The sequence below is a fragment of the Hetaerina americana genome, unplaced genomic scaffold, assembly GCF_022747635.1.
Source record: "Hetaerina americana unplaced genomic scaffold, ioHetAmer1.1.p SCAF_6, whole genome shotgun sequence".
In the NCBI taxonomy this organism is placed as follows: domain Eukaryota; kingdom Metazoa; phylum Arthropoda; class Insecta; order Odonata; family Calopterygidae; genus Hetaerina; species Hetaerina americana.
In genome coordinates this window covers 17,598,965-17,609,980 of record NW_027287205.1, presented here as the reverse complement: position 1 = coordinate 17,609,980, position 11,016 = coordinate 17,598,965, and positions in this window count along the sequence as shown.

The window sequence follows — 11,016 nt, the reverse complement described above, 5'->3', positions numbered from 1 at the left end:
GCCGGACATAGAGGGATATGGGTTCAAAACCCAGTCAAGTCTAATGACTTTCACATTCTGAAATTGTTGCATTGTAATATGAATTTATATGAATTTTTTAGGAAGTAATTTCAATGAAATATTAGAACTCAGTTGCTTATTATTGACTCAAAACAGTGATATTATAAAATTTTTAAGAAAGACATTTTCTGTACCTAATGCAGGAAAATGTTTTCAATAGTAAGCATTTTTCTGGCGAATACAGCTTGCGCTTATAGGTCGAAGGTCGATAGGTATTTTTACCCATACGCCATTGGAGACATTAAGTGAGATAGTGGTAAAGATGTTTGGACGAAGGAATTTAATAAGTTGGTCTTAACAAGACTTCTGGTTACTCTTTCGTCTTTATTGTTTTTGAGTGAATTAACTCTTGACTTATTTCCCTGAACACCTCTGATGTATGGCCAAAGTGACGAAAGACAAGAGAAATTCGTATGTTACGATACAAGAGGCAGATATACAGTCGAGGTGTAAAGGCTTTACGGGATGGAGAAAGTGAACCATCAACTGAAGAATACCTTATTTACTTGGGCTTACGGGAAGGGTCCAAACTTTTCAAGTAAAACCCACGCTTTGTCAAACTATCATAAGGGAACACCTCATGGATAACCTTCCCAGTGAGTGGATGCCCGAATAATAGTGTATGAATTTGGAAAGCATCCATTCCATGGTCTGGTGTCAATCCCCTTGGTGTCGTTAATGTCCACGGCACAATGACTTGAGTATACACGATCATCGCCACAGGTGACTGAGGTGCCGTTTAAAACTCAATGCTATTATTCCGGTCTCAGTGGGGTATTTGTCTTTCTCATTACCAAATCCGTCCAGAGGAAGCTTTCTTGCTTCAGTGAAATAGCAATGAGAGAGTATTTTCTTTGTGATAACAAATCAACCGTCGGAGAGTCATCTACCGATTTGATGCATTAAATTTATTTACCCCTGAGTGCAATACCGCACTACGTCCATCTCGACCCAATATTCGCTAACTCCATGTCTCCAAGAAAAACACGTTATAAGTGGAATAAGAATTGCTACATTTTTAGTGAGTCTTTAGATTTCTTATTAACGCATTTACTTCATCATTTGTTACGAATAATAACCTTTGATAGTTTCCCATACCAATTCACCTTGATTGAAGTAGCTCACGCCTTTTTGCGCCGTGAAAGCTTTTATATTGAAAGGGTGTATCGCGTTCAACGACAGGAAATAATCCTTACTGGTTATGGAGTTATTATGATAGATATATTTCGCACAGAGAATAGCTTACCGTAGTAAACAATTGATCTGGTAGTCGCTTGAATTACGCTGGCGACCACTTGTTCTGCAGGTCTACTTGCGTCTGCAACCTGTTTCATAGATTGTGCACGTCCGAGAAAACGCCCCAACAGTTTGGCTTCTAGACTGCAAAACTGTACTTTCTATTCAAGAAGTCCCTCATCTATATCATTTATATCCTAACCTGTATCGACGCGACTCGACTCATTCCTTGTACCTGTCTATACAGATTTACTTCATGTGAAACTCGATAGTCGACGCCACGTCGACATCTTACAGAACGATGGCGGGAATGGCGAAATTACTAGCGTTAAGCGGTCGCGCTGTGGTCGAGGACTCCATTTCAATCAGTCGTAAAGGGTGCCCCATTCCTATGGATTTTAAGTACTCTATGTATCCCGGGAGATGAAATGAGTTTCTGCTGGTCGTTCGTTTAGTTTATATTCAAGCGACTGCGGTCCAGGATGGAAACTGAACTACCTTCTGTAAGCAGCCTGCAATAATACTCTCTTTTTGTTCTTCTTTGGAAGATCTTCTGCAAAACCAACAGTGATGAGAGACCTCACGGGACGAGTGTGTTGAGGGTACCACTTTTCCTGTTGTCATGAAGGGCCCTATAAACGCGAACGTGCGCTGAATAATCCCTTGATGTGATATCATGGAAGATATACTATACATACAGCAAGAGGTCGAAGTACTTCCGGGAGACAGCCAACTGGCCGATTGCGGGTGTCATTGGATCGTCTAACTGTACAACTATCGTGACTATATACAAACTATACTTGTATATTAGCCGAACATATTACCGTAACCGTCGCTTTATGTGAATATTGCATGAAATATTCTCCATAGTTTTTGAAGACACCTGAAGGGATTCGAATAGAGGCAGCCGAAATCATAATCGGTTTCGATGTGTCTCATCCCGGTTGACGACAGCTTGAGTCTCTTTGAAATGAAATTCGACAGTAATATGGTGGAGTTATTTCACCACGTTTCAATGTATTTCCTTAATTACGCGTACTTCTAAGAGTAGGCGGATGGTGTTGCCTAGGGATTCCCGCGAACTCATTTTTGGAGAATTTTTAAGAGGAATCGCCGAAATCGGCTCCTCAGCAACATCCGTTCACCAGGAAGAATAAAACTAGTGGCAGTCTTTCCTTCCTAGGCATCCGTATTCACACAAAAAGACGAAAATCTGTGGTATAGAGTCTACTGCTAGCCTACCCTCAAATATCTGTGGTTAGTCGCAGCCAAAACCACCTTGATAAGCAATGTACCGACAAGGAGAGCGCTTTCTCTTGGCGAGGTCGGGGATTTGGTTTTTCCGAGGATTTTCTCAGGATCCATAACATTTATCTGGTTCTGTCTTATGGCTTCATAGGTTGGTGGTGAGGCCATCAACACCTTTGCTTCTCTGGAAAACTTGCGTCTGACTGCCGATTCCATGACTGTTCCAGGAGAATTTACTCCATTTTTCGTCTACCTATTTATTTATTCCTAAGAAACCTCTTTTTATCATAATATTAAATAACCTTTCTGTTGCGGTTGATAAATACCTTATATGGTTGTTGCTTTTCCGCCTCGCATTTGTTATTTTTCTAAGCGGTGGTCCAAATCATACATTAGGATACCCATAGAAATCACTTCCGTCTTCCTGGGATCGACCAAAACACACTTATACATCGCAAGAAACTGCCTAGCGCGCCACTCAACAGGTTACTCAGTCTCCCCAAGGGCTTTGATGGAACCTCCTCATATGCAAAGTAATTTCTTTTCGCGCATTTGTTTGGGAACGGCTTTGACTTTGGCCATCCAATCACTGATTATGAATCTCTATTAGAGTGTTTAGCAGCACTCGATAAATTTTATCTCTCACTTATTTGGTAATCGCTGTCCGTAATGCATGTACTATTGCACCCCGAATGGTTCTCATTACTTCTAGAATATAGATCTCATTGAGCTTCGATTTCAGACCTTGATTCATGCCCAGGAGCGTATATTTGCGCTGTGTCACCCGAAAATGTGTGATTAATGAATCGGAGCATTCGATCCTTTTCGCAGGAGATACCTACCCTGCTAGAGGTGGGCGTTTCCTCTGTCTCTTAGACCAGAAGTTCCCCTGATGCCTGACATTGGCGTACAAGTCGTTGTATCGTTTAGTCGGTAAGGAAGGGTTCACCTGCCTCGGTATATATTGAAACTTCTATTCATCCATTGGATTTTTCAATATTACATTTTACTTCGCGTTGGGTGAAATATTCCGCGACCAAGGTGAAAGACTCTCCAGGTGGATTACCGAAATGTTGCAATATATGAAGGTGAACAGTTGCTCTTGCCTTATAGACGTAGGATAAAAGTGTGGCAGTCTATTTATCCATACCAAGGCATCGACTCCTGAAATCAACTTCTCAAATTTTGGACCACTCTCTAAAGGTTCAGCAATGTTCGGGCACTCGACCCCAAACGTCCTGAGGTTCATTTTTTCCCGCTCTGACGTGTGAATCCTTTCATTTATAAACTTATAAAACGTTCAGTTATCAAAAAAAGTCCAGCTGACAATTAGTGAACTTGAATTTGGATATCAAAAGTGTTGGTAACGACAAATTCTCGTGCTATCAAACCTTATCTTCTTCGCCAATTTTAACCCCAAGTCCATCACCTGTGCACGAGTATCATCGCAAAAGATCAGGTACGACCTTTAGATATATACAGGCCGATATATATCCAATATACATACATATATCGACGCCTACTCCAATCTCCACAGCCGGGCAACATTAATAGTTTGAACTCGTATCTACGAAGGTAGCAATGTCCTCGGAAGCCCTTTCGAGTATGGCTGTCACGGCTCTAAAATCTATGATCAAGAATTGAAGTTATTTAATATTAAAACGGGTATTCATTTTTTTTAATTTACCAAGTTCCATAACCACTTATCGAAGAAAATATAACATGCCTTCTGGAAAAGGCTATTCGGGTCTCCCACCGGGTCAGTTCCTCCATTAGTGACGCCAACGTTTCGGAAAACGCGTCGTTTTCCGAAACATTGGCGTCATCGATGGAGGAACTGACCCGGTAGAAGCCCCGATAAAGCCTTTTCCACAGCAATTCGCCGGGAAAGCACAAGATCATACTTTATAAAATGTCTTATTGACATTGAGGAAATTTTTCACGTTTTTTTTTCACAAATATTTACCATGATAACGCTGGGCCACTGGAGGTCCCTTCGTCCTCTTCCAAATTGCCCTCACTGCAACCATCGCCTGAACATGCAAAGTCATCATTTTCATCCCAACTTCATTTCGATGCGTCGGCGATAAGTACATACCTCGAATCACCCTAGTACCATCCTAGTTGAGGTACAAGTATAGTGGAGAATTTGAGGTACCCATAGCGTACGTTATGGTATTCGAATCATTAGTATGAGAGACATACAGCATTGCCAGCCTTATTTAGTCTACGTTTAGCTGGTTATGGTAGTCCTCTCTTATTCTTTCCCAAATACTCTCCTGGAAGTCAAGGTATATTTCAAGATGATCTCGTGCCTAGTGTGGTGGCTATTTCACATGGGACGGACGTTCCCCAAGACCGTCTAAATGGACGGGGTTTGATATACCTGGGGAGAAAATCTGTATCGGAGATGCATGTATCCGGTTCTTGATAAACATGTACGAGTGTGAGATTCGCTCCACTAACCCAAACTTCTAAGACTACATTGGCAGTGTTTACAACGCCAGATCGGTCATATATGTAATAAAATTTTTAGATTATTCTTTTTCCGTTTTTCGGGAGACGCTGAATAATTACCCACATTCCACATCAGGGCTCGTCAATTAATTACAAAATAACATCCTTGCTTAACATATAATATTCCAGAGATACCATCTGATGGCTCTCAATTTCGGTCTCTTACTTACATTTTTTGTTCAACAGCGTGCAGAAAGCCTGACTTGTACAGTGATTTCTTGATGTCGTTCCAGCTGCCGGTCCTTTATGCCTTTCATAAAACGCCTAAGTGAGCTGTAACGGTGTGATTAATGTACTCATGCTGAAAGAAGGCATGCCGTTTAAATTTCTCTGCTAGACTGACCAGTCGGAAATGAATAACCACTCTTTAAAGCGTTTCACCCTTCTACATGCATATTCACCCAGTCGTCGCGGTTTGATAGCACTCTCTTCTCCCCCACCACTTCGCTTTCTCTAAATTTTATAGTCCCAAATATATACGTAGTTATTCTGTCCACCACGACATTACTCTTGTCATCAGGAGCACTCAATCATTGATTTGTTTGTTCTTTTGGGAACAATTTTGTTTCTGAGATCTTATTTAAAACATCTATCATAAGGCGAGTACTTATTCATTAAAAATGGTGACTTTATCGTCTAAGGTTACAGATTTGTCGGTGGTCGCCACCTTGACACTTTTTCCTGTCTCCCGTCGCTGACATCTTGAACGCGATAGGAAGAAAGATTATGCCTGAGATAAAAAAATATATTATTTTTCTCACGTACAATATTCTCATACTTTCTTTTGCTAACCACCTATTTGTTTGTCAATGAATAGCTCGGATGGTCGCGGGGTTAATTGAATGTATCGAATGAGAGGTCATGACAAATGTCTGTAAAAATGGGGTAGAGCTTCGAAGATGCCTGTATACAAGAATGACATGCTCTCTCTGTCGCTTTAAGTTACCCATGGAAATTATGTAGAGAAATTTTTAATTATCCAAGTGTCAGAACAATTTTTTTCATTACAATGGCACGTTTCTGCAGTGGACAGCCACGACTTTTTATTCATATATTATGCGATCTAAAAAGAACGTTAAAATTAGATTTTAAGTCTTATCTTTTGGAAATTATTTCTTTTTCGCACGACCACACTGTTTTTTGAAAACACAATAGGGTTCATTATTTTAAAGGAGTGTAATCCAAACTCAGAGGTAAACAACTTCCACTTATCAGAGTTATGGTCGATATGTGGCTTCCTCCAAGGGTATTGGTCACATTTCACCACTCTTTGCACGACTGTCAACCTCAATATTATGCGGCTCACTGTTTCAGGTTTATATTATGCTTAACGTATTTTTATTGTGTAGTTTAAAGTTTTGCGTACTTACCTCCGGTGGGAGTTTTCATTTCATATCGTAAGCATTTATAAGATTGCACATTTTGTAGGCATCTCCGATTCGACTCACAAAACGCACCCCTTTGGCGATTCGATTGGATGGTCATTAAATATCTATAACTTTGTTCTTCCCGAATCGCAATGGGGAGGGGGATGATTGTGATCCGACCGTTAACATTAGTCTTATCATCAAAAGTTAGATTACGATAAGAAATATCGTGCACATGCCCATTAACGCACTTATTGTTGTGTTGGCTTGGTTGTTTCCCGTGACGCCTTAACTCCTCCCTCTTTTAACTCTCCTGAGTCCATACTCTGTCCCAAGATCCAACGTGATTCATACTTGCATGGCATCGTAAGCGAATCCCGGCGCGAAGTGCCATGCGGGGTCGAGCTAGTCTCACTACCAATTCGCAACTCAAATTTTCAAATTGGTATTCCAGAAGGAGAAAGTCAGCCTTAAAATATAAATAGAAATAATCCCTGAAGAATATGGGACCGAATTCTGCCCAATTTTTATGAACAAAATATGGCCAGTGTCGTTTTAAATATCTTGCATTGAAGGACGATTATTTGGGAGTCAAGCAGTTTATCTCAAGTACGTATTCATGCGGGTAAACATCCTTGCGTGTAATCAAACCTATTTTTTGTTGATGATGCCCGCAGATTTACTGATATTACAGTGTAACATGTCTACTATCAACTTAGCCGTGGATGCGTACAGAATCCTGAAAATGTAGAGTGGGCGGTCGGAAACGGCTATCAACCCTAAGGTCAGTTTGATTCAAGGCAGACGATGCTGGGGGAGTTCAGCCCACGGGAACGTCAATAGAATACTCACACTTCTAACACGGGAATTAAGGGTTATATTTAAACTAAATGCAAGAAAATCCTGCAGGGAGTATTTCAAATGTCACAAAATCATGACCATTCCCTGTATATATGTGTATAATTTGATTTTGTATGCCTGCACCATAACCCCTTCACTGGTAGGAAATAGGGATGTTCTTTTATGGTTTATATATATTATTATTATAAAGTAATCTACCGGTTAAGGTAGGTTTTTGGATGGCACAGCTCCTAAATAAATATTTTGTGACTCCTAGCAAAACACAACATCCAGCATCCTACTCTAAATCAGGTCCCTCTTCATCTCTGAGTACCTTCTTCCTCCCTTCATCCCGTCCAACATCCATATCCTGTTCCTTCCCTTTCCTCGTTTGCCCAACATTCTCCCCTCTATCACAGTCTTCAACATCCCGCTGCCGACAAATACCCCCTTCATCCACCTTTCCTGCCTCCATAGGATTTCTCTCAACAAACCCCTGTCCTCGCCCACCATACCAAGCACTTCCTCATTTGTTTTCTTCTCTGTCCTTTTCACCTTCGGTTTACATATGTATATACACACACACACACACACACACATATATATATATATATATATATATATATATATATATATATATATACACACACACACACACACACACACACTACTGTTTCTTCCGAGGGAGAAAGAGCTAAATTCCGTCGAAAGGATTAAGAAATAACTTGTGAGTGTTCTTTTTATGCGTTCTTATATTGTTTGTTCCTGTCCAAGTTTTCTATATATACATACATATATATACATATATATTTATATATATATTATATATATATATTTATATATATTATTTATATATATATATTATACATACCCCTCCCCGGACTAGAACCTTGACGTGGTGGAAGGGCTTGTGCGTTCCGATGACCCCTAGAGCTCAGCTGGCGGGAGTAATATAATTGCTCCTGGTAGGGTCACCAATGCCAGATAGGTCGAAGGTTAGCAGCCAGACGAAAGGTAGTCCACGCAGCGTCTGTTCCTCAGTGAGGCGGCTGCAATGGCGTCTGACCCCAGTGGGGCGGCCAGTAAGTGATGGTGTCAGTCGAAGACGGTGATGAGTTGGGGGACTATGGTTTAGGCAAGAGGAATGACTGCGGGGAGAAATCAGTTGAGTTCTGCAGAAGACAGGGGTTAGTCATCAGCAACACTTGGTTTAGACACCACAAAAGATGCGGGTGTACATGGAAAATTCCAGGTGACTTAGAGAGGTATCAGCTGGTTTGTATTCTGGTTAGACACAGGTTTAGGAAGAGTGTGATGAATTCGCACAGCTTCCCGGGAGCGGAAGCGGACTCTGACCACAATTTAGTTGTTATGAAATCTAGCGTCCGTTTAAAAAGATAAGGCAGGGGCGGCGAGTAAGAAAATGGAATGTAGAAGCATTAAATGGTTTGAAAAGGAAGGAATACAAAATGGCGGTAGAGGAAATCATAGAGGATGGTAAATAGCTAAGTACTATCGAAGAAAAATGGGAAAGTATCAAGAAAGGGTTATCGAAAGCCAAAAAAGACACTATTGGAACCGTTAACGCTAAAAGAACTAGGAAACCATGTATCACGGATGAGATGATCACAAAGATGGATGAGCGGAGAAAAAGGAAGAATGTAAATACAGAATTAGGCAAAACGAAGTGCAAATAATTAAACAATTAATTCAGGCGGGCAACAAATAAAGCAAAAGAAGGATGGTGGAAGACCCAGTGTGAGGATATCGAAAGTTTGCAGAGGAAGGGTGAAATTGGTGCGCTGTTAAGGAATGTTAAATCTTTATCGGGAAGTAAGAAAGGTAGGTCGATGATAGCAGTTAGAGATAAGCCGGGTAAGAAAATAGTCGACGTAGGAAAGATCCAAAAGAGATGGAAGGAATATATAGAATAACTGTATAGTAGAGAACTTAGACCAATAAAGATAGACATAGAAAAGGAACAAGACGTAGAGGAAGATAGCTTAGGTCCAGGCATACTAGACGATGAGATAGGAAGGGCATTAAGGGAGATGAAACTAAACAAGCCGGTGGGGGTGGATAACATTCCCGCAGAACTATTAAAATGTTTAGGAAAATGTGGGAGGAAGAGGCTATATGGGCTGATCCGTAGTATTTATGAGGAAGGGATCTGGCCGGAAGACTTTGTGAGATCAGTTTTAGTTCCTATTCCGAAAAAGGTAAAGCCTACATCATGTGAGGACTACAGGACGATAAGTTTGATATCCCACGCAGCTAAAGTTGTTCTCAGGATAATACACAAAAGGATAGATAGTAGGGCTAATGATTACTTAGGGGATGATCAGTTTGAGTTTAGGAAGGGGAGAGGTACGCGTGATGCCATTGCAGTAATGAGATTATTAATCGAGAGGAATATAGAACACAACCAGGAGGTATTTGCCTGCTTCGTAGATTTCGAAAAAGCGTTTGATAGAGTGAATTGGGAAAAACTAACGAGTATATTGCAGAAAATAGGAATAAATTGGAGGAAAAGGAGGCTAATCCGCAACCTGTACATGTCTCAGACTGCTCAGGTGCGGATGGGGAACGGGGAGTCCGGTTGGGCAGTGTTAGGAAAAGGTGTAAGGCAGGGACTCCCATTATCACCGTTGCTGTTCAACCTGTATGCAGAGGAAATGATTAAAGAGGCATGGGAAGAACTGGAGGTAGGAATGAAAGTGGGCGGGGAATTCGTAAAATCAGTTAGGTTTGCTGATGACCAAGCTTTAGTTTGTCAGTCAGCCAAGGGGTTGCAAGCATTGCTGAGTGAATTGGAAATTCACTGCGACAGGTATGGGATGAAAATCAATACTAATAAAACAAAGGTAATGCGATTTTCTAGGAAGAAAAAGGCCAAGCTTAACATTAAAACAGGAGGGCAAAAACTAGAGCAGGTAGAACAGTTTACGTATCTCGGTAGTGTTTTGGACCAACACGGTCAAAGTAGTAGGGACGTAAGGAGAAGAATTGCGCTAGGCAAAGAGGCTTTTACAAGGAGGAGGGAGTTGATGACGGGGACATTGAGTAAGGATATTGAGAAAAGACTCGTGAAAACTTTGATATGGAGCGTAGCTATGTACGGCGCGGAAACGTGGTCATTGAAGCGGGAGGATAGACATAGACTGGAGGCTTTTGAAATGTGGGTGTGGAGAAGAATGGAGAAGGTGAAATGGACAGAGAAGAAAACAAATGAGGAAGTACTTGGTATGGTGGGCGAAGGTAGAGGTTTGTTGAGAGAAATCCAATGGGGGCAGGAAAGGTGGATGAAGGGGGTATTTATTGGCAGCGGGATGTTGAAGACTGTGATAGAGGAGAGAATGTTGGGCAAAAGAGGAAAGGGAAGGAACAGGATAGGGATGTTGGACTGGATGAAGGGAGGAAGAAGGTACTCAGAGATGAAGAGGGGTCTGATGTAGAATAGGATGTTGGGTTTTCATAGGAATCACAAAGTATTTCTTTAGGAGCTGTATCCATCCAAAAACCTACCTTAACCAGTAGATTACCTAATAATAATAAATAATTATGCATACATATATATGGGTCGCGGTAGTCCAGTAGGTAGAGCGTTGGACTGCTGACCGGAGGGTCCCGGGTTCGATTCCAGGGCAAGCCACTGTGTGCACCTGCAGCTCCACCCAAGCTATGTGATTTTTCGGGTACCAGATCTTCCTGGGAAACCATAACCGGCACAGGGAAGGGAACTGGCCCC